At 39.7% G+C, this 22,123-nt stretch overlaps 13 non-coding genes and 3 pseudogenes across 13 annotated transcripts; all 16 read right to left on the bottom strand.

Moving 5' to 3' along the window:
- Positions 1-421: 421 nt before the first annotated feature.
- LOC131350365 (5S ribosomal RNA) lies at positions 422-540 on the bottom strand. The gene has a single exon (XR_009204180.1). It is a non-coding gene; the product is annotated as a 5S ribosomal RNA (ribosomal RNA).
- Positions 541-1,826: 1,286 nt separating this feature from the next.
- Positions 1,827-1,945, bottom strand: LOC131350364 (5S ribosomal RNA). Its single transcript, XR_009204179.1, has one exon. It is a non-coding gene; the product is annotated as a 5S ribosomal RNA (ribosomal RNA).
- Positions 1,946-3,322: 1,377 nt separating this feature from the next.
- LOC131350435 (5S ribosomal RNA) lies at positions 3,323-3,431 on the bottom strand (annotated as a pseudogene).
- A 1,274-nt stretch (positions 3,432-4,705) lies between these two features.
- Positions 4,706-4,824, bottom strand: LOC131350363 (5S ribosomal RNA). Its single transcript, XR_009204178.1, has one exon. It is a non-coding gene; the product is annotated as a 5S ribosomal RNA (ribosomal RNA).
- A 1,284-nt stretch (positions 4,825-6,108) lies between these two features.
- Positions 6,109-6,227, bottom strand: LOC131350361 (5S ribosomal RNA). The gene has a single exon (XR_009204177.1). It is a non-coding gene; the product is annotated as a 5S ribosomal RNA (ribosomal RNA).
- Positions 6,228-7,650: 1,423 nt separating this feature from the next.
- On the bottom strand, positions 7,651-7,759 carry LOC131350434 (5S ribosomal RNA; annotated as a pseudogene).
- Positions 7,760-9,036: 1,277 nt separating this feature from the next.
- Positions 9,037-9,155, bottom strand: LOC131350360 (5S ribosomal RNA). Its single transcript, XR_009204176.1, has one exon. It is a non-coding gene; the product is annotated as a 5S ribosomal RNA (ribosomal RNA).
- Positions 9,156-10,448: 1,293 nt separating this feature from the next.
- On the bottom strand, positions 10,449-10,567 carry LOC131350359 (5S ribosomal RNA). The gene has a single exon (XR_009204175.1). It is a non-coding gene; the product is annotated as a 5S ribosomal RNA (ribosomal RNA).
- Positions 10,568-11,876: 1,309 nt separating this feature from the next.
- LOC131350358 (5S ribosomal RNA) lies at positions 11,877-11,995 on the bottom strand. Its single transcript, XR_009204174.1, has one exon. It is a non-coding gene; the product is annotated as a 5S ribosomal RNA (ribosomal RNA).
- Positions 11,996-13,284: 1,289 nt separating this feature from the next.
- Positions 13,285-13,403, bottom strand: LOC131350356 (5S ribosomal RNA). Its single transcript, XR_009204172.1, has one exon. It is a non-coding gene; the product is annotated as a 5S ribosomal RNA (ribosomal RNA).
- Positions 13,404-14,802: 1,399 nt separating this feature from the next.
- Positions 14,803-14,911, bottom strand: LOC131350433 (5S ribosomal RNA; annotated as a pseudogene).
- Positions 14,912-16,204: 1,293 nt separating this feature from the next.
- On the bottom strand, positions 16,205-16,323 carry LOC131350355 (5S ribosomal RNA). Its single transcript, XR_009204171.1, has one exon. It is a non-coding gene; the product is annotated as a 5S ribosomal RNA (ribosomal RNA).
- Positions 16,324-17,612: 1,289 nt separating this feature from the next.
- Positions 17,613-17,731, bottom strand: LOC131350354 (5S ribosomal RNA). Its single transcript, XR_009204170.1, has one exon. It is a non-coding gene; the product is annotated as a 5S ribosomal RNA (ribosomal RNA).
- Positions 17,732-19,024: 1,293 nt separating this feature from the next.
- Positions 19,025-19,143, bottom strand: LOC131350353 (5S ribosomal RNA). Its single transcript, XR_009204169.1, has one exon. It is a non-coding gene; the product is annotated as a 5S ribosomal RNA (ribosomal RNA).
- A 1,307-nt stretch (positions 19,144-20,450) lies between these two features.
- Positions 20,451-20,569, bottom strand: LOC131350352 (5S ribosomal RNA). The gene has a single exon (XR_009204168.1). It is a non-coding gene; the product is annotated as a 5S ribosomal RNA (ribosomal RNA).
- Positions 20,570-21,858: 1,289 nt separating this feature from the next.
- On the bottom strand, positions 21,859-21,977 carry LOC131350488 (5S ribosomal RNA). Its single transcript, XR_009204270.1, has one exon. It is a non-coding gene; the product is annotated as a 5S ribosomal RNA (ribosomal RNA).
- Between the last annotated feature and the right edge of the window lie 146 nt (positions 21,978-22,123).

Here is a 22,123-nt window from a genome sequence, read left to right as displayed (position 1 = left end):
TCAAGGAATGTGACTATGATATCTGCTACGTGAAGTCCGGTCCCATTCTAGAAACATACAGCTCCTCCTAAATAAATAACTTTATGTAAAAAAAAGTTTTTTAAATTAGGAAAATAGAATAATAATTGTAGTTTAAAGGATATATGCGAAAGTGACTAAGTTTGAATGAATAAATGAATGAATGAATGAATGAATGAATGGAATGAATGAATGAATGTCGAAACAAAGCAAAATAAATAAGGTAGGATAATTCACAGTGATTTGAGCATTGAATTCCTGTGTCGAGGTGGGATTGATTGGTTGGTGATTTTGTCACATGTGTCTCTGTGTGTGAGCTCTGTGTAGTAATAAATGAATGCAAGTTGAAGGTGTTTTTGAGTTTGAAGCCTAAAGTTGCAGTAGAGACTTTTGACGGTGAAAAAGCTTACAGCACCTGGTATTCCCAGGCGGTCTCCCATCCAAGTACTAACCAGGCCCGACCCTGCTTAGCTTCCGAGATCGGACGAGATCGGGCGTTCTCAGGGTGGTATGGCCGTAAGCGAGAGAGCACTTTCAATAAGGGCTCTTTATAGTGTACGATGTAGATGACTCCGTTTCTTTTCTTTTTTTATTTGATTTATTTTAAAGTCACTCATTCGCGTCTCAGTTTGCTGTTGGGTGGAGAGAACAACCGCTTCATCCATATCAAACTTTCTGTCTCACCACCTGCAACCCACACGCGCCTCTCCACCTCTTGGGATTACTAACACTTAATGACATCTTACTCTGCTTAATTTGACAAAATATTTAAACAGGCACGTTGCACGCTGCATCTTAGCTTCTTGCTTTATTTTCATGCCACATCAATAAAACACTTGACATAAGACAGAAGATTGCTGCGAGAGAAAGTAAGGTGTCTTTGAACAGGCTATTACCACTTCATCCACAAATACTTTTCTTGCTTCAATTATTACTTCGTTAAAAACAATTCAGAGCAACAATTTAAATGCCGCAACAACTACAAGAGCCACATGTCTGCTCTCTTCTTCTTTGTTCAGGAGTTGGACGCATTACCGCCACCAGCTGAACTGGAGAGAGGGGCCGGCTTCCAACGCGAGCCAGTGAGAGAGCGCGTGAGTGCGTGCGCTCTCTCTCTCTCTCTCTCTCTCTCTCTCTGCGTTTACGGCATTTGCTAGACGAGTCTATCAAAGGGGATTTTACACAAGTGCTTGAATTGGAAACTTCAGAACATATCTAGAAATAAAGAACACTGTACACAATCTGAACAAACCTGCAACATCCAATTGTTTGTTGGAGCATCTAAGACGCTCATGTGATAAGTGCAAATGCTACTACTACGACTGTTACGGACAGGAATCATAGTAGTAGTAGTAGCAGTAGTAAGAAAAATAATTAAAAATAATAACGAAATACACGAATAAAAGAATAATCACGAGATTGGTATCATCAAGAAATGTGACTATGATATCTGCTACGTGAAGTCCGTCCATTCTAGAAACATACAGCCTCCGAAATAAATAACTTTATGTAAAAAAAAGTTTCTAAATTAGAAAATAGAATAATAATTGTAGTTTAAAGGAATATGCGAGTGACTGTTTGAATGAATGAATGAATGAATGAATGAATGAATGAATGAATGAAGTGGAAAATAAATAAGGTAGGGATAATTCAGTGATTTGAGCATGAATTTGTGTCGAGGTGATTGATTGCTTGTTGATTTTGTCACATGTGTCTCTGTGTGTGATCTCTGTGTAGTAATAAATGAATGCAAGTTGAAGGTGTTTTTGAGTTTGAAAAGTTGCAGTAGAGACTTTTGACGGTGAAAAAGCTTACAGCACCTGGTATTCCCAGGCGGTCTCCCATCCAAGTACTAACCAGGCCCGACCCTGCTTAGCTTCCGAGATCGGACGAGATCGGGCGTTCTCAGGGTGGTATGGCCGTAAGCGAGAGAACAGTTTCAATAAGGGCTCTTTATAGTGTACGATGTAGATGACTCCGTTTCTTTTCTTTTCTTTTTTTATTTGATTTATTTTAAAGTCACTCATTCGCGTCTCAGTTTGCTGTTGGGTGGAGAGAACAACCGCTTCATCCATATCAAACTTTCTGTCTCACCACCTGCAACCCACACGCGCCTCTCCACCTCTTGGGATTACTAACACTTAATGACATCTTACTCTGCTTAATTTGACAAAATATTTAAACAGGCACGTTGCACGCTGCATCTTAGCTTCTTGCTTTCTTTTCATGCCACATCAATAAAACACTTGACATAACACAGCAGATTGCTGCGAGAGAAAGTAAGGTGTCTTTGAACAGGCTATTACCACTTCATCCACAAAAACTTTTCTTGCTTCAATTATTACTTCGTTAAAAACAATTCAGAGCAACAATTTAAATGCCGCAACAACTACAAGAGCCACATGTCTGCTCTCTTCTTCTTTGTTCAGGAGTTGGACGCATTACCGCCACCAGCTGATCTGGAGAGTGGGGCCGGCTTCCAACGCGAGCGAGTGAGAGAGCGCGTGAGTGCGTGCGCTCTCTCTGTCTCTCTCTCTCTCTCTCTCTCTCTCTCTCTCTCTCTCTGCGTTTACAGCATTTGCTAGACGAGTCTATCAAAGGGGATTTTACACAAGTGCTTGAATTGGAAACTTCAGAACATATCTAGAAATAAAGAACACTACACAATCTGAACAAACCTGCAACATCCAATTGTTTGTTGGAGCATCTAAGACGCTCATGTTATAAGTGCAAATGCTACTACTACGACTGTTACGGACAGGAATCATAGTAGTAGTAGTAGCAGTAGTAAGAAAAATAATTAAAAATAATAACGAAATTCACGAATAAAAGAATAATCACGAGATTGGTATCATCAAGAAATGTGACTATGATATCTGCTACGTGAAGTCCGTCCATTCTAGAAACATACACCCTCCGAAATAAATAACTTTATGTAAAAAAAAGTGACTATGATATCTGCTACGTGAAGTCCGTCCATTCTAGAAACATACAGCCTCCGAAATAAATAACTTTCTGTAAAAAAAAGTTTCTTTATAAGAAAATAGAATAATAATTGTAGTTTAAAGGAATATGCGAGTGATTGTTTGAATGAATGAATGAATGAATGAATGAATGAAGTGGAAAATGAATAAGGTAGGGATAATTCTGTGATTTGAGCATGAATTTGTGTCGAGGTGATTGATTGCTTGTTGATTTTGTCAGATGTGTCTCTGTGTGTGATCTCTGTGTAGTAATAAATGAATGCAAGTTGAAGGTGTTTTTGAGTTTGAAAAGTTGCAGTAGAGACTTTTGACGGTGAAAAAGCTTACAGCACCGGGTATTCCCAGGCGGTCTCCCATCCAAGTACTAACCAGGCCCGACCCTCCTTAGCTTCCGAGATCGGGCGTTCTCAGGGTGGTATGGCCGTTAGCGAGAAAGCAGTTTCAATGAGGGCTCTTTATAGTGTACGATGTAGATGACTCCGTTCCTTTTCTTTTCTTTTTTTATTTGATTTATTTTAAAGTCACTCATTCGCGTCTCAGTTTGCTGTTGGGTGGAGAGAACAACCGCTTCATCCATATCAAACTTTCTGTCTCACCACCTGCAACCCACACGCGCCTCTCCACCTCTTGGGATTACTAACACTTAATGACATCTTACTCTGCTTAATTTGACAAAATATTTAAACAGGCACGTTGCACGCTGCATCTCAGCTTCTTGCTTTATTTTCATGCCACATCAATAAAACACTTGACATAAGACAGAAGATTGCTGCGAGAGAAAGTAAGGTGTCTTTGAACAGGCTATTACCACTTCATCCACAAATACTTCTCTTGCTTCAATTATTACTTCGTTAAAAACAATTCAGAGCAACAATTTAAATGCCGCAACAACTACAAGAGCCACATGTCTGCTCTCTTCTTCTTTGTTCAGGAGTTGGACGCATTACCGCCACCAGCTGATCTGGAGAGTGGGGCCGGCTTCCAACGCGAGCGAGTGAGAGAGCGCGTGAGTGCGTGCGCGCTCTCTCTCTCTCTCTCTCTCTCTCTCTGCGTTTACAGCATTTGCTAGACGAGTCTATCAAAGGGGATTTTACACAAGTGCTTGAATTGGAAACTTCAGAACATATCTAGAAATAAAGAACACTGTACACAATCTGAACAAACCTGCAACATCCAATTGTTTGTTGGAGCATCTAAGACGCTCATGTTATAAGTGCAAATGCTACTACTACGACTGTTACGGACAGGAATCATAGTAGAAGAAGTAGCAGTAGTAAGAAAAATAATTAAAAATAATAACGAAATACACGAATAAAAGAATAATCACGAGATTGGTATCATCAAGAAATGTGACTATGATATCTGCTACGTGAAGTCCGTCCATTCTAGAAACATACACCCTCCGAAATGAATAACTTTATGTAAAAAAAAGTTTCTTCATAAGAAAATAGAATAATAATTGTATTTTAATGGAATATGCGAGTGATTGTTTGAATGAATGAATGAATGAATGAATGAGTGGAAAATAAATAAGGTAGGGATAATTCTGTGATTTGAGCATGAATTTGTGTCGAGGTGATTGATTGCTTGTTGATTTTGTCACATGTGTCTCTGTGTGTGATCTCTGTGTAGTAATAAATGAATGCAAGTTGAAGGTGTTTTTGAGTTTGAAAAGTTGCAGTAGAGACTTTTGACGGTGAAAAAGCTTACAGCACCTGGTATTCCCAGGCGGTCTCCCATCCAAGTACTAACCAGGCCCGACCCTGCTTAGCTTCCGAGATCGGACGAGATCGGGCGTTCTCAGGGTGGTATGGCCGTAAGCGAGAGAGCACTTTCAATAAGGGCTCTTTATAGTGTACGATGTAGATGACTCCGTTTCTTTTCTTTTTTTATTTGATTTATTTTAAAGTCACTCATTCGCGTCTCAGTTTGCTGTTGGGTGGAGAGAACAACCGCTTCATCCATATCAAACTTTCTGTCTCACCACCTGCAACCCACACGCGCCTCTCCACCTCTTGGGATTACTAACACTTAATGACATCTTACTCTGCTTAATTTGACAAAATATTTAAACAGGCACGTTGCACGCTGCATCTTAGCTTCTTGCTTTATTTTCATGCCACATCAATAAAACACTTGACATACAGCAGATTGCTGCGAGAGAAAGTAAGGTGTCTTTGAACAGGCTATTACCACTTCATCCACATATACTTTTCTTGCTTCAATTATTACTTCGTTAAAAACAATTCAGAGCAACAATTTAAATGCCGCAACAACTACAAGAGCCACATGTCTGCTCTCTTCTTCTTTGTTCAGGAGTTGGACGCATTACCGCCACCAGCTGAACTGGAGAGAGGGGCCGGCTTCCAACGCGAGCCAGTGAGAGAGCGCGTGAGTGCGTGCGCTCTCTCTCTCTCTCTCTCTCTCTCTCTGCGTTTACGGCATTTGCTAGACGAGTCTATCAAAGGGGATTTTACACAAGTGCTTGAATTGGAAACTTCAGAACATATCTAGAAATAAAGAACACTGTACACAATCTGAACAAACCTGCAACATCCAATTGTTTGTTGGAGCATCTAAGACGCTCATGTGATAAGTGCAAATGCTACTACTACGACTGTTACGGACAGGAATCATAGTAGTAGTAGTAGCAGTAGTAAGAAAAATAATTAAAAATAATAACGAAATACACGAATAAAAGAATAATCACGAGATTGGTATCATCAAGAAATGTGACTATGATATCTGCTACGTGAAGTCCGTCCATTCTAGAAACATACAGCCTCCGAAATAAATAACTTTATGTAAAAAAAAGTTTCTAAATTAGAAAATAGAATAATAATTGTAGTTTAAAGGAATATGCGAGTGACTGTTTGAATGAATGAATGAATGAATGAATGAATGAATGAATGAATGAAGAAGTGGAAAATAAATAAGGTAGGGATAATTCAGTGATTTGAGCATGAATTTGTGTCGAGGTGATTGATTGCTTGTTGATTTTGTCACATGTGTCTCTGTGTGTGATCTCTGTGTAGTAATAAATGAATGCAAGTTGAAGGTGTTTTTGAGTTTGAAAAGTTGCAGTAGAGACTTTTGACGGTGAAAAAGCTTACAGCACCTGGTATTCCCAGGCGGTCTCCCATCCAAGTACTAACCAGGCCCGACCCTGCTTAGCTTCCGAGATCGGACGAGATCGGGCGTTCTCAGGGTGGTATGGCCGTAAGCGAGAGAACAGTTTCAATAAGGGCTCTTTATAGTGTACGATGTAGATGACTCCGTTTCTTTTCTTTTCTTTTTTTATTTGATTTATTTTAAAGTCACTCATTCGCGTCTCAGTTTGCTGTTGGGTGGAGAGAACAACCGCTTCATCCATATCAAACTTTCTGTCTCACCACCTGCAACCCACACGCGCCTCTCCACCTCTTGGGATTACTAACACTTAATGACATCTTACTCTGCTTAATTTGACAAAATATTTAAACAGGCACGTTGCACGCTGCATCTTAGCTTCTTGCTTTCTTTTCATGCCACATCAATAAAACACTTGACATAACACAGCAGATTGCTGCGAGAGAAAGTAAGGTGTCTTTGAACAGGCTATTACCACTTCATCCACAAAAACTTTTCTTGCTTCAATTATTACTTCGTTAAAAACAATTCAGAGCAACAATTTAAATGCCGCAACAACTACAAGAGCCACATGTCTGCTCTCTTCTTCTTTGTTCAGGAGTTGGACGCATTACCGCCACCAGCTGATCTGGAGAGTGGGGCCGGCTTCCAACGCGAGCGAGTGAGAGAGCGCGTGAGTGCGTGCGCTCTCTCTGTCTCTCTCTCTCTCTCTCTCTTTCTCTCTCTCTCTTTCTCTCTCTCTCTCTCTCTCTCTCTCTCTGCGTTTACAGCATTTGCTAGACGAGTCTATCAAAGGGGATTTTACACAAGTGCTTGAATTGGAAACTTCAGAACATATCTAGAAATAAAGAACACTACACAATCTGAACAAACCTGCAACATCCAATTGTTTGTTGGAGCATCTAAGACGCTCATGTTATAAGTGCAAATGCTACTACTACGACTGTTACGGACAGGAATCATAGTAGTAGTAGTAGCAGTAGTAAGAAAAATAATTAAAAATAATAACGAAATTCACGAATAAAAGAATAATCACGAGATTGGTATCATCAAGAAATGTGACTATGATATCTGCTACGTGAAGTCCGTCCATTCTAGAAACATACACCCTCCGAAATAAATAACTTTATGTAAAAAAAAGTGACTATGATATCTGCTACGTGAAGTCCGTCCATTCTAGAAACATACAGCCTCCGAAATAAATAACTTTCTGTAAAAAAAAGTTTCTTTATAAGAAAATAGAATAATAATTGTAGTTTAAAGGAATATGCGAGTGATTGTTTGAATGAATGAATGAATGAATGAATGAATGAATGAATGAATGAATGAATGAAGTGGAAAATGAATAAGGTAGGGATAATTCTGTGATTTGAGCATGAATTTGTGTCGAGGTGATTGATTGCTTGTTGATTTTGTCAGATGTGTCTCTGTGTGTGATCTCTGTGTAGTAATAAATGAATGCAAGTTGAAGGTGTTTTTGAGTTTGAAAAGTTGCAGTAGAGACTTTTGACGGTGAAAAAGCTTACAGCACCGGGTATTCCCAGGCGGTCTCCCATCCAAGTACTAACCAGGCCCGACCCTCCTTAGCTTCCGAGATCGGGCGTTCTCAGGGTGGTATGGCCGTTAGCGAGAAAGCAGTTTCAATGAGGGCTCTTTATAGTGTACGATGTAGATGACTCCGTTCCTTTTCTTTTCTTTTTTTATTTTATTTATTTTAAAGTCACTCATTCGCGTCTCAGTTTGCTGTTGGGTGGAGAGAACAACCGCTTCATCCATATCAAACTTTCTGTCTCACCACCTGCAACCCACACGCGCCTCTCCACCTCTTGGGATTACTAACACTTAATGACATCTTACTCTGCTTAATTTGACAAAATATTTAAACAGGCACGTTGCACGCTGCATCTCAGCTTCTTGCTTTATTTTCATGCCACATCAAAAAAACACTTGACATAAGACAGAAGATTGCTGCGAGAGAAAGTAAGGTGTCTTTGAACAGGCTATTACCACTTCATCCACAAATACTTCTCTTGCTTCAATTATTACTTCGTTAAAAACAATTCAGAGCAACAATTTAAATGCCGCAACAACTACAAGAGCCACATGTCTGCTCTCTTCTTCTTTGTTCAGGAGTTGGACGCATTACCGCCACCAGCTGATCTGGAGAGTGGGGCCGGCTTCCAACGCGAGCGAGTGAGAGAGCGCGTGAGTGCGTGCGCGCTCTCTCTCTCTCTCTCTCTCTCTCTGCGTTTACAGCATTTGCTAGACGAGTCTATCAAAGGGGATTTTACACAAGTGCTTGAATTGGAAACTTCAGAACATATCTAGAAATAAAGAACACTGTACACAATCTGAACAAACCTGCAACATCCAATTGTTTGTTGGAGCATCTAAGACGCTCATGTTATAAGTGCAAATGCTACTACTACGACTGTTACGGACAGGAATCATAGTAGAAGAAGTAGCAGTAGTAAGAAAAATAATTAAAAATAATAACGAAATACACGAATAAAAGAATAATCACGAGATTGGTATCATCAAGAAATGTGACTATGATATCTGCTACGTGAAGTCCGTCCATTCTAGAAACATACACCCTCCGAAATGAATAACTTTATGTAAAAAAAAGTTTCTTCATAAGAAAATAGAATAATAATTGTATTTTAATGGAATATGCGAGTGATTGTTTGAATGAATGAATGAATGAATGAATGAATGAAGTGGAAAATAAATAAGGTAGGGATAATTCTGTGATTTGAGCATGAATTTGTGTCGAGGTGATTGATTGCTTGTTGATTTTGTCACATGTGTCTCTGTGTGTGATCTCTGTGTAGTAATAAATGAATGCAAGTTGAAGGTGTTTTTGAGTTTGAAAAGTTGCAGTAGAGACTTTTGACGGTGAAAAAGCTTACAGCACCTGGTATTCCCAGGCGGTCTCCCATCCAAGTACTAACCAGGCCCGACCCTGCTTAGCTTCCGAGATCGGACGAGATCGGGCGTTCTCAGGGTGGTATGGCCGTAAGCGAGAGAGCACTTTCAATAAGGGCTCTTTATAGTGTACGATGTAGATGACTCCGTTTCTTTTCTTTTTTTATTTGATTTATTTTAAAGTCACTCATTCGCGTCTCAGTTTGCTGTTGGGTGGAGAGAACAACCGCTTCATCCATATCAAACTTTCTGTCTCACCACCTGCAACCCACACGCGCCTCTCCACCTCTTGGGATTACTAACACTTAATGACATCTTACTCTGCTTAATTTGACAAAATATTTAAACAGGCACGTTGCACGCTGCATCTTAGCTTCTTGCTTTATTTTCATGCCACATCAATAAAACACTTGACATACAGCAGATTGCTGCGAGAGAAAGTAAGGTGTCTTTGAACAGGCTATTACCACTTCATCCACATATACTTTTCTTGCTTCAATTATTACTTCGTTAAAAACAATTCAGAGCAACAATTTAAATGCCGCAACAACTACAAGAGCCACATGTCTGCTCTCTTCTTCTTTGTTCAGGAGTTGGACGCATTACCGCCACCAGCTGAACTGGAGAGAGGGGCCGGCTTCCAACGCGAGCCAGTGAGAGAGCGCGTGAGTGCGTGCGCTCTCTCTCTCTCTCTCTCTCTCTCTCTCTCTCTCTGCGTTTACGGCATTTGCTAGACGAGTCTATCAAAGGGGATTTTACACAAGTGCTTGAATTGGAAACTTCAGAACATATCTAGAAATAAAGAACACTGTACACAATCTGAACAAACCTGCAACATCCAATTGTTTGTTGGAGCATCTAAGACGCTCATGTGATAAGTGCAAATGCTACTACTACGACTGTTACGGACAGGAATCATAGTAGTAGTAGTAGCAGTAGTAAGAAAAATAATTAAAAATAATAACGAAATACACGAATAAAAGAATAATCACGAGATTGGTATCATCAAGAAATGTGACTATGATATCTGCTACGTGAAGTCCGTCCATTCTAGAAACATACAGCCTCCGAAATAAATAACTTTATGTAAAAAAAAGTTTCTAAATTAGAAAATAGAATAATAATTGTAGTTTAAAGGAATATGCGAGTGACTGTTTGAATGAATGAATGAATGAATGAATGAATGAATGAATGAATGAATGAAGTGGAAAATAAATAAGGTAGGGATAATTCAGTGATTTGAGCATGAATTTGTGTCGAGGTGATTGATTGCTTGTTGATTTTGTCACATGTGTCTCTGTGTGTGATCTCTGTGTAGTAATAAATGAATGCAAGTTGAAGGTGTTTTTGAGTTTGAAAAGTTGCAGTAGAGACTTTTGACGGTGAAAAAGCTTACAGCACCTGGTATTCCCAGGCGGTCTCCCATCCAAGTACTAACCAGGCCCGACCCTGCTTAGCTTCCGAGATCGGACGAGATCGGGCGTTCTCAGGGTGGTATGGCCGTAAGCGAGAAAGCAGTTTCAATAAGGGCTCTTTATAGTGTACGATGTAGATGACTCCGTTTCTTTTCTTTTCTTTTTTTCTTTTATTTATTTTAAAGTCACTCATTCGCGTCTCAGTTTGCTGTTGGGTGGAGAGAACAACCGCTTCATCCATATCAAACTTTCTGTCTCACCACCTGCAACCCACACGCGCCTCTCCACCTCTTGGGATTACTAACACTTAATGACATCTTACTCTGCTTAATTTGACAAAATATTTAAACAGGCACGTTGCACGCTGCATCTCAGCTTCTTGCTTTATTTTCATGCCACATCAATAAAACACTTGACATAAGACAGAAGATTGCTGCGAGAGAAAGTAAGGTGTCTTTGAACAGGCTATTACCACTTCATCCACAAATACTTTTCTTGCTTCAATTATTACTTCGTTAAAAACAATTCAGAGCAACAATTTAAATGCCGCAACAACTACAAGAGCCACATGTCTGCTCTCTTCTTCTTTGTTCAGGAGTTGGACGCATTACCGCCACCAGCTGAACTGGAGAGAGGGGCCGGCTTCCAACGCGAGCGAGTGAGAGAGCGCGTGAGTGCGTGCGCTCTCTCTCTCTCTCTCTCTCTCTCTCTCTCTCTCTGCGTTTACAGCATTTGCTAGACGAGTCTATCAAAGGGGATTTTACACAAGTGCTTGAATTGGAAACTTCAGAACATATCTAGAAATAAAGAACACTGTACACAATCTGAACAAACCTGCAACATCCAATTGTTTGTTGGAGCATCTAAGACGCTCATGTTATAAGTGCAAATGCTACTACTACGACTGTTACGGACAGGAATCATAGTAGTAGTAGTAGCAGTAGTAAGAAAAATAATTAAAAATAATAACGAAATACACGAATAAAAGAATAATCACGAGATTGGTATCATCAAGAAATGTGACTATGATATCTGCTACGTGAAGTCCGTCCATTCTAGAAACATACACCCTCCGAAATAAATAACTTTATGTAAAAAAAAGTTTCTTAATAAGAAAATAGAATAATAATTGTAGTTTAAAGGAATATGCGAGTGATTGTTTGAATGAATAAATGAATGAATGAATGAATGAATGAATGAATGAATGAATGAATGAAGTGCAAAATAAATAAGGTAGGGATAATTCTGTGATTTGAGCATGAATTTGTGTCGAGGTGATTGATTGCTTGTTGATTTTGTCACATGTGTCTCTGTGTGTGATCTCTGTGTAGTAATAAATGAATGCAAGTTGAAGGTGTTTTTGAGTTTGAAAAGTTGCAGTAGAGACTTTTGACGGTGAAAAAGCTTACAGCACCTGGTATTCCCAGGCGGTCTCCCATCCAAGTACTAACCAGGCCCGACCCTGCTTAGCTTCCGAGATCGGACGAGATCGGGCGTTCTCAGGGTGGTATGGCCGTAAGCGAGAGAGCACTTTCAATAAGGGCTCTTTATAGTGTACGATGTAGATGACTCCGTTTCTTTTCTTTTTTTATTTGATTTATTTTAAAGTCACTCATTCGCGTCTCAGTTTGCTGTTGGGTGGAGAGAACAACCGCTTCATCCATATCAAACTTTCTGTCTCACCACCTGCAACCCACACGCGCCTCTCCACCTCTTGGGATTACTAACACTTAATGACATCTTACTCTGCTTAATTTGACAAAATATTTAAACAGGCACGTTGCACGCTGCATCTTAGCTTCTTGCTTTATTTTCATGCCACATCAATAAAACACTTGACATACAGCAGATTGCTGCGAGAGAAAGTAAGGTGTCTTTGAACAGGCTATTACCACTTCATCCACATATACTTTTCTTGCTTCAATTATTACTTCGTTAAAAACAATTCAGAGCAACAATTTAAATGCCGCAACAACTACAAGAGCCACATGTCTGCTCTCTTCTTCTTTGTTCAGGAGTTGGACGCATTACCGCCACCAGCTGAACTGGAGAGAGGGGCCGGCTTCCAACGCGAGCCAGTGAGAGAGCGCGTGAGTGCGTGCGCTCTCTCTCTCTCTCTCTCTCTCTCTCTGCGTTTACGGCATTTGCTAGACGAGTCTATCAAAGGGGATTTTACACAAGTGCTTGAATTGGAAACTTCAGAACATATCTAGAAATAAAGAACACTGTACACAATCTGAACAAACCTGCAACATCCAATTGTTTGTTGGAGCATCTAAGACGCTCATGTGATAAGTGCAAATGCTACTACTACGACTGTTACGGACAGGAATCATAGTAGTAGTAGTAGCAGTAGTAAGAAAAATAATTAAAAATAATAACGAAATACACGAATAAAAGAATAATCACGAGATTGGTATCATCAAGAAATGTGACTATGATATCTGCTACGTGAAGTCCGTCCATTCTAGAAACATACAGCCTCCGAAATAAATAACTTTATGTAAAAAAAAGTTTCTAAATTAGAAAATAGAATAATAATTGTAGTTTAAAGGAATATGCGAGTGACTGTTTGAATGAATGAATGAATGAATGAATGAATGAATGAATGAATGAATGAATGAAGTGGAAAATAAATAAGGTAGGGATAATTCAGTGATTTGAGCATGAATTTGTGTCGAGGTGATTGATTGCTTGTTGATTTTGTCACATGTGTCTCTGTGTGTGATCTCTGTGTAGTAATAAATGAATGCAAGTTGAAGGTGTTTTTGAGTTTGAAAAGTTGCAGTAGAGACTTTTGACGGTGAAAAAGCTTACAGCACCTGGTATTCCCAGGCGGTCTCCCATCCAAGTACTAACCAGGCCCGACCCTGCTTAGCTTCCGAGATCGGACGAGATCGGGCGTTCTCAGGGTGGTATGGCCGTAAGCGAGAGAACAGTTTCAATAAGGGCTCTTTATAGTGTACGATGTAGATGACTCCGTTTCTTTTCTTTTCTTTTTTTATTTGATTTATTTTAAAGTCACTCATTCGCGTCTCAGTTTGCTGTTGGGTGGAGAGAACAACCGCTTCATCCATATCAAACTTTCTGTCTCACCACCTGCAACCCACACGCGCCTCTCCACCTCTTGGGATTACTAACACTTAATGACATCTTACTCTGCTTAATTTGACAAAATATTTAAACAGGCACGTTGCACGCTGCATCTTAGCTTCTTGCTTTCTTTTCATGCCACATCAATAAAACACTTGACATAACACAGCAGATTGCTGCGAGAGAAAGTAAGGTGTCTTTGAACAGGCTATTACCACTTCATCCACAAAAACTTTTCTTGCTTCAATTATTACTTCGTTAAAAACAATTCAGAGCAACAATTTAAATGCCGCAACAACTACAAGAGCCACATGTCTGCTCTCTTCTTCTTTGTTCAGGAGTTGGACGCATTACCGCCACCAGCTGATCTGGAGAGTGGGGCCGGCTTCCAACGCGAGCGAGTGAGAGAGCGCGTGAGTGCGTGCGCTCTCTCTGTCTCTCTCTCTCTCTCTCTCTCTCTCTCTCTCTCTCTCTCTGCGTTTACAGCATTTGCTAGACGAGTCTATCAAAGGGGATTTTACACAAGTGCTTGAATTGGAAACTTCAGAACATATCTAGAAATAAAGAACACTACACAATCTGAACAAACCTGCAACATCCAATTGTTTGTTGGAGCATCTAAGACGCTCATGTTATAAGTGCAAATGCTACTACTACGACTGTTACGGACAGGAATCATAGTAGTAGTAGTAGCAGTAGTAAGAAAAATAATTAAAAATAATAACGAAATTCACGAATAAAAGAATAATCACGAGATTGGTATCATCAAGAAATGTGACTATGATATCTGCTACGTGAAGTCCGTCCATTCTAGAAACATACACCCTCCGAAATAAATAACTTTATGTAAAAAAAAGTGACTATGATATCTGCTACGTGAAGTCCGTCCATTCTAGAAACATACAGCCTCCGAAATAAATAACTTTCTGTAAAAAAAAGTTTCTTTATAAGAAAATAGAATAATAATTGTAGTTTAAAGGAATATGCGAGTGATTGTTTGAATGAATGAATGAATGAATGAATGAATGAATGAATGAATGAATGAATGAAGTGGAAAATGAATAAGGTAGGGATAATTCTGTGATTTGAGCATGAATTTGTGTCGAGGTGATTGATTGCTTGTTGATTTTGTCAGATGTGTCTCTGTGTGTGATCTCTGTGTAGTAATAAATGAATGCAAGTTGAAGGTGTTTTTGAGTTTGAAAAGTTGCAGTAGAGACTTTTGACGGTGAAAAAGCTTACAGCACCGGGTATTCCCAGGCGGTCTCCCATCCAAGTACTAACCAGGCCCGACCCTCCTTAGCTTCCGAGATCGGGCGTTCTCAGGGTGGTATGGCCGTTAGCGAGAAAGCAGTTTCAATGAGGGCTCTTTATAGTGTACGATGTAGATGACTCCGTTCCTTTTCTTTTCTTTTTTTATTTTATTTATTTTAAAGTCACTCATTCGCGTCTCAGTTTGCTGTTGGGTGGAGAGAACAACCGCTTCATCCATATCAAACTTTCTGTCTCACCACCTGCAACCCACACGCGCCTCTCCACCTCTTGGGATTACTAACACTTAATGACATCTTACTCTGCTTAATTTGACAAAATATTTAAACAGGCACGTTGCACGCTGCATCTCAGCTTCTTGCTTTATTTTCATGCCACATCAAAAAAACACTTGACATAAGACAGAAGATTGCTGCGAGAGAAAGTAAGGTGTCTTTGAACAGGCTATTACCACTTCATCCACAAATACTTCTCTTGCTTCAATTATTACTTCGTTAAAAACAATTCAGAGCAACAATTTAAATGCCGCAACAACTACAAGAGCCACATGTCTGCTCTCTTCTTCTTTGTTCAGGAGTTGGACGCATTACCGCCACCAGCTGATCTGGAGAGTGGGGCCGGCTTCCAACGCGAGCGAGTGAGAGAGCGCGTGAGTGCGTGCGCGCTCTCTCTCTCTCTCTCTCTCTCTCTCTCTCTCTGCGTTTACAGCATTTGCTAGACGAGTCTATCAAAGGGGATTTTACACAAGTGCTTGAATTGGAAACTTCAGAACATATCTAGAAATAAAGAACACTGTACACAATCTGAACAAACCTGCAACATCCAATTGTTTGTTGGAGCATCTAAGACGCTCATGTTATAAGTGCAAATGCTACTACTACGACTGTTACGGACAGGAATCATAGTAGAAGAAGTAGCAGTAGTAAGAAAAATAATTAAAAATAATAACGAAATACACGAATAAAAGAATAATCACGAGATTGGTATCATCAAGAAATGTGACTATGATATCTGCTACGTGAAGTCCGTCCATTCTAGAAACATACACCCTCCGAAATGAATAACTTTATGTAAAAAAAAGTTTCTTCATAAGAAAATAGAATAATAATTGTATTTTAATGGAATATGCGAGTGATTGTTTGAATGAATGAATGAATGAATGAATGAATGAATGAATGAAGTGGAAAATAAATAAGGTAGGGATAATTCTGTGATTTGAGCATGAATTTGTGTCGAGGTGATTGATTGCTTGTTGATTTTGTCACATGTGTCTCTGTGTGTGATCTCTGTGTAGTAATAAATGAATGCAAGTTGAAGGTGTTTTTGAGTTTGAAAAGTTGCAGTAGAGACTTTTGACGGTGAAAAAGCTTACAGCACCTGGTATTCCCAGGCGGTCTCCCATCCAAGTACTAACCAGGCCCGACCCTGCTTAGCTTCCGAGATCGGACGAGATCGGGCGTTCTCAGGGTGGTATGGCCGTAAGCGAGAGAGCACTTTCAATAAGGGCTCTTTATAGTGTACGATGTAGATGACTCCGTTTCTTTTCTTTTTTTATTTGATTTATTTTAAAGTCACTCATTCGCGTCTCAGTTTGCTGTTGGGTGGAGAGAACAACCGCTTCATCCATATCAAACTTTCTGTCTCACCACCTGCAACCCACACGCGCCTCTCCACCTCTTGGGATTACTAACACTTAATGACATCTTACTCTGCTTAATTTGACAAAATATTTAAACAGGCACGTTGCACGCTGCATCTTAGCTTCTTGCTTTATTTTCATGCCACATCAATAAAACACTTGACATACAGCAGATTGCTGCGAGAGAAAGTAAGGTGTCTTTGAACAGGCTATTACCACTTCATCCACATATACTTTTCTTGCTTCAATTATTACTTCGTTAAAAACAATTCAGAGCAACAATTTAAATGCCGCAACAACTACAAGAGCCACATGTCTGCTCTCTTCTTCTTTGTTCAGGAGTTGGACGCATTACCGCCACCAGCTGAACTGGAGAGAGGGGCCGGCTTCCAACGCGAGCGAGTGAGAGAGCGCGTGAGTGCGTGCGCTCTCTCTCTCTCTCTCTCTCTCTCTCTCTCTGCGTTTACAGCATTTGCTAGACGAGTCTATCAAAGGGGATTTTACACAAGTGCTTGAATTGGAAACTTCAGAACATATCTAGAAATAAAGAACACTGTACACAATCTGAACAAACCTGCAACATCCAATTGTTTGTTGGAGCATCTAAGACGCTCATGTTATAAGTGCAAATGCTACTACTACGACTGTTACGGACAGGAATCATAGTAGTAGTAGTAGCAGTAGTAAGAAAAATAATTAAAAATAATAACGAAATACACGAATAAAAGAATAATCACGAGATTGGTATCATCAAGAAATGTGACTATGATATCTGCTACGTGAAGTCCGTCCATTCTAGAAACATACACCCTCCGAAATAAATAACTTTATGTAAAAAAAAGTTTCTTCATAAGAAAATAGAATAATAATTGTAGTTTAAAGGAATATGCGAGTGATTGTTTGAATGAATGAATGAATGAATGAATGAATGAATGAATGAATGAATGAAGTGGAAAATAAATAAGGTAGGGATAATTCTGTGATTTGAGCATGAATTTGTGTCGAGGTGATTGATTGCTTGTTGATTTTGTCACATGTGTCTCTGTGTGTGATCTCTGTGTAGTAATAAATGAATGCAAGTTGAAGGTGTTTTTGAGTTTGAAAAGTTGCAGTAGAGACTTTTGACGGTGAAAAAGCTTACAGCACCTGGTATTCCCAGGCGGTCTCCCATCCAAGTACTAACCAGGCCCGACCCTGCTTAGCTTCCGAGATCGGACGAGATCGGGCGTTCTCAGGGTGGTATGGCCGTAAGCGAGAGAGCACTTTCAATAAGGGCTCTTTATAGTGTACGATGTAGATGACTCCGTTTCTTTTCTTTTTTTATTTGATTTATTTTAAAGTCACTCATTCGCGTCTCAGTTTGCTGTTGGGTGGAGAGAACAACCGCTTCATCCATATCAAACTTTCTGTCTCACCACCTGCAACCCACACGCGCCTCTCCACCTCTTGGGATTACTAACACTTAATGACATCTTACTCTGCTTAATTTGACAAAATATTTAAACAGGCACGTTGCACGCTGCATCTTAGCTTCTTGCTTTATTTTCATGCCACATCAATAAAACACTTGACATACAGCAGATTGCTGCGAGAGAAAGTAAGGTGTCTTTGAACAGGCTATTACCACTTCATCCACATATACTTTTCTTGCTTCAATTATTACTTCGTTAAAAACAATTCAGAGCAACAATTTAAATGCCGCAACAACTACAAGAGCCACATGTCTGCTCTCTTCTTCTTTGTTCAGGAGTTGGACGCATTACCGCCACCAGCTGAACTGGAGAGAGGGGCCGGCTTCCAACGCGAGCCAGTGAGAGAGCGCGTGAGTGCGTGCGCTCTCTCTCTCTCTCTCTCTCTCTCTCTGCGTTTACGGCATTTGCTAGACGAGTCTATCAAAGGGGATTTTACACAAGTGCTTGAATTGGAAACTTCAGAACATATCTAGAAATAAAGAACACTGTACACAATCTGAACAAACCTGCAACATCCAATTGTTTGTTGGAGCATCTAAGACGCTCATGTGATAAGTGCAAATGCTACTACTACGACTGTTACGGACAGGAATCATAGTAGTAGTAGTAGCAGTAGTAAGAAAAATAATTAAAAATAATAACGAAATACACGAATAAAAGAATAATCACGAGATTGGTATCATCAAGAAATGTGACTATGATATCTGCTACGTGAAGTCCGTCCATTCTAGAAACATACAGCCTCCGAAATAAATAACTTTATGTAAAAAAAAGTTTCTAAATTAGAAAATAGAATAATAATTGTAGTTTAAAGGAATATGCGAGTGACTGTTTGAATGAATGAATGAATGAATGAATGAATGAATGAATGAATGAATGAATGAATGAAGTGGAAAATAAATAAGGTAGGGATAATTCAGTGATTTGAGCATGAATTTGTGTCGAGGTGATTGATTGCTTGTTGATTTTGTCACATGTGTCTCTGTGTGTGATCTCTGTGTAGTAATAAATGAATGCAAGTTGAAGGTGTTTTTGAGTTTGAAAAGTTGCAGTAGAGACTTTTGACGGTGAAAAAGCTTACAGCACCTGGTATTCCCAGGCGGTCTCCCATCCAAGTACTAACCAGGCCCGACCCTGCTTAGCTTCCGAGATCGGACGAGATCGGGCGTTCTCAGGGTGGTATGGCCGTAAGCGAGAAAGCAGTTTCAATAAGGTCTCTTTATAGTGTACGATGTAGATGACTCCGTTTCTTTTCTTTTCTTTTTTTCTTTTATTTATTTTAAAGTCACTCATTCGCGTCTCAGTTTGCTGTTGGGTGGAGAGAACAACCGCTTCATCCATATCAAACTTTCTGTCTCACCACCTGCAACCCACACGCGCCTCTCCACCTCTTGGGATTACTAACACTTAATGACATCTTACTCTGCTTAATTTGACAAAATATTTAAACAGGCACGTTGCACGCTGCATCTCAGCTTCTTGCTTTATTTTCATGCCACATCAATAAAACACTTGACATAAGACAGAAGATTGCTGCGAGAGAAAGTAAGGTGTTTTTGAACAGGCTATTACCACTTCATCCACAAATACTTTTCTTGCTTCAATTATTACTTCGTTAAAAACAATTCAGAGCAACAATTTAAATGCCGCAACAACTACAAGAGCCACATGTCTGCTCTCTTCTTCTTTGTTCAGGAGTTGGACGCATTACCGCCACCAGCTGAACTGGAGAGAGGGGCCGGCTTCCAACGCGAGCGAGTGAGAGAGCGCGTGAGTGCGTGCGCTCTCTCTCTCTCTCTCTCTCTCTCTCTCTGCGTTTACAGCATTTGCTAGACGAGTCTATCAAAGGGGATTTTACACAAGTGCTTGAATTGGAAACTTCAGAACATATCTAGAAATAAAGAACACTGTACACAATCTGAACAAACCTGCAACATCCAATTGTTTGTTGGAGCATCTAAGACGCTCATGTTATAAGTGCAAATGCTACTACTACGACTGTTACGGACAGGAATCATAGTAGTAGTAGTAGCAGTAGTAAGAAAAATAATTAAAAATAATAACGAAATACACGAATAAAAGAATAATCACGAGATTGGTATCATCAAGGAATGTGACTATGATATCTGCTACGTGAAGTCCGTCCATTCTAGAAACATACACCCTCCGAAATAAATAACTTTATGTAAAAAAAAGTTTCTTAATAAGAAAATAGAATAATAATTGTAGTTTAAAGGAATATGCGAGTGATTGTTTGAATGAATAAATGAATGAATGAATGAATGAATGAATGAATGAATGAATGAATGAATGAAGTGGAAAATAAATAAGGTAGGGATAATTCTGTGATTTGAGCATGAATTTGTGTCGAGGTGATTGATTGCTTGTTGATTTTGTCACATGTGTCTCTGTGTGTGATCTCTGTGTAGTAATAAATGAATGCAAGTTGAAGGTGTTTTTGAGTTTGAAAAGTTGCAGTAGAGACTTTTGACGGTGAAAAAGCTTACAGCACCTGGTATTCCCAGGCGGTCTCCCATCCAAGTACTAACCAGGCCCGACCCTGCTTAGCTTCCGAGATCGGACGAGATCGGGCGTTCTCAGGGTGGTATGGCCGTAAGCGAGAGAGCACTTTCAATAAGGGCTCTTTATAGTGTACGATGTAGATGACTCCGTTTCTTTTCTTTTTTTATTTGATTTATTTTAAAGTCACTCATTCGCGTCTCAGTTTGCTGTTGGGTGGAGAGAACAACCGCTTCATCCATATCAAACTTTCTGTCTCACCACCTGCAACCCACACGCGCCTCTCCACCTCTTGGGATTACTAACACTTAATGACATCTTACTCTGCTTAATTTGACAAAATATTTAAACAGGCACGTTGCACGCTGCATCTTAGCTTCTTGCTTTATTTTCATGCCACATCAATAAAACACTTGACATACAGCAGATTGCTGCGAGAGAAAGTAAGGTGTCTTTGAACAGGCTATTACCACTTCATCCACATATACTTTTCTTGCTTCAATTATTACTTCGTTAAAAACAATTCAGAGCAACAATTTAAATGCCGCAACAACTACAAGAGCCACATGTCTGCTCTCTTCTTCTTTGTTCAGGAGTTGGACGCATTACCGCCACCAGCTGAACTGGAGAGAGGGGCCGGCTTCCAACGCGAGCCAGTGAGAGAGCGCGTGAGTGCGTGCGCTCTCTCTCTCTCTCTCTCTCTCTCTCTGCGTTTACGGCATTTGCTAGACGAGTCTATCAAAGGGGATTTTACACAAGTGCTTGAATTGGAAACTTCAGAACATATCTAGAAATAAAGAACACTGTACACAATCTGAACAAACCTGCAACATCCAATTGTTTGTTGGAGCATCTAAGACGCTCATGTGATAAGTGCAAATGCTACTACTACGACTGTTACGGACAGGAATCATAGTAGTAGTAGTAGCAGTAGTAAGAAAAATAATTAAAAATAATAACGAAATACACGAATAAAAGAATAATCACGAGATTGGTATCATCAAGAAATGTGACTATGATATCTGCTACGTGAAGTCCGTCCATTCTAGAAACATACACCCTCCGAAATAAATAACTTTATGTAAAAAAAAGTTTCTAAATTAGAAAATAGAATAATAATTGTAGTTTAAAGGAATATGCGAGTGATTGTTTGAATGAATGAATGAATGAATGAATGAATGAATGAATGAATGAATGAATGAAGTGGAAAATAAATAAGGTAGGGATAATTCAGTGATTTGAGCATGAATTTGTGTCGAGGTGATTGATTGCTTGTTGATTTTGTCACATGTGTCTCTGTGTGTGATCTCTGTGTAGTAATAAATGAATGCAAGTTGAAGGTGTTTTTGAGTTTGAAAAGTTGCAGTAGAGACTTTTGACGGTGAAAAAGCTTACAGCACCTGGTATTCCCAGGCGGTCTCCCATCCAAGTACTAACCAGGCCCGACCCTGCTTAGCTTCCGAGATCGGACGAGATCGGGCGTTCTCAGGGTGGTATGGCCGTAAGCGAGAGAGCACTTTCAATAAGGGCTCTTTATAGTGTACGATGTAGATGACTCCGTTTCTTTTCTTTTTTTATTTGATTTATTTTAAAGTCACTCATTCGCGTCTCAGTTTGCTGTTGGGTGGAGAGAACAACCGCTTCATCCATATC

Source organism: Hemibagrus wyckioides, unplaced genomic scaffold, assembly GCF_019097595.1.
Source record: "Hemibagrus wyckioides isolate EC202008001 unplaced genomic scaffold, SWU_Hwy_1.0 Contig35, whole genome shotgun sequence".
NCBI lineage: Eukaryota > Metazoa > Chordata > Actinopteri > Siluriformes > Bagridae > Hemibagrus > Hemibagrus wyckioides.
This window is presented reverse-complemented; position numbering and strand designations above follow the sequence as displayed.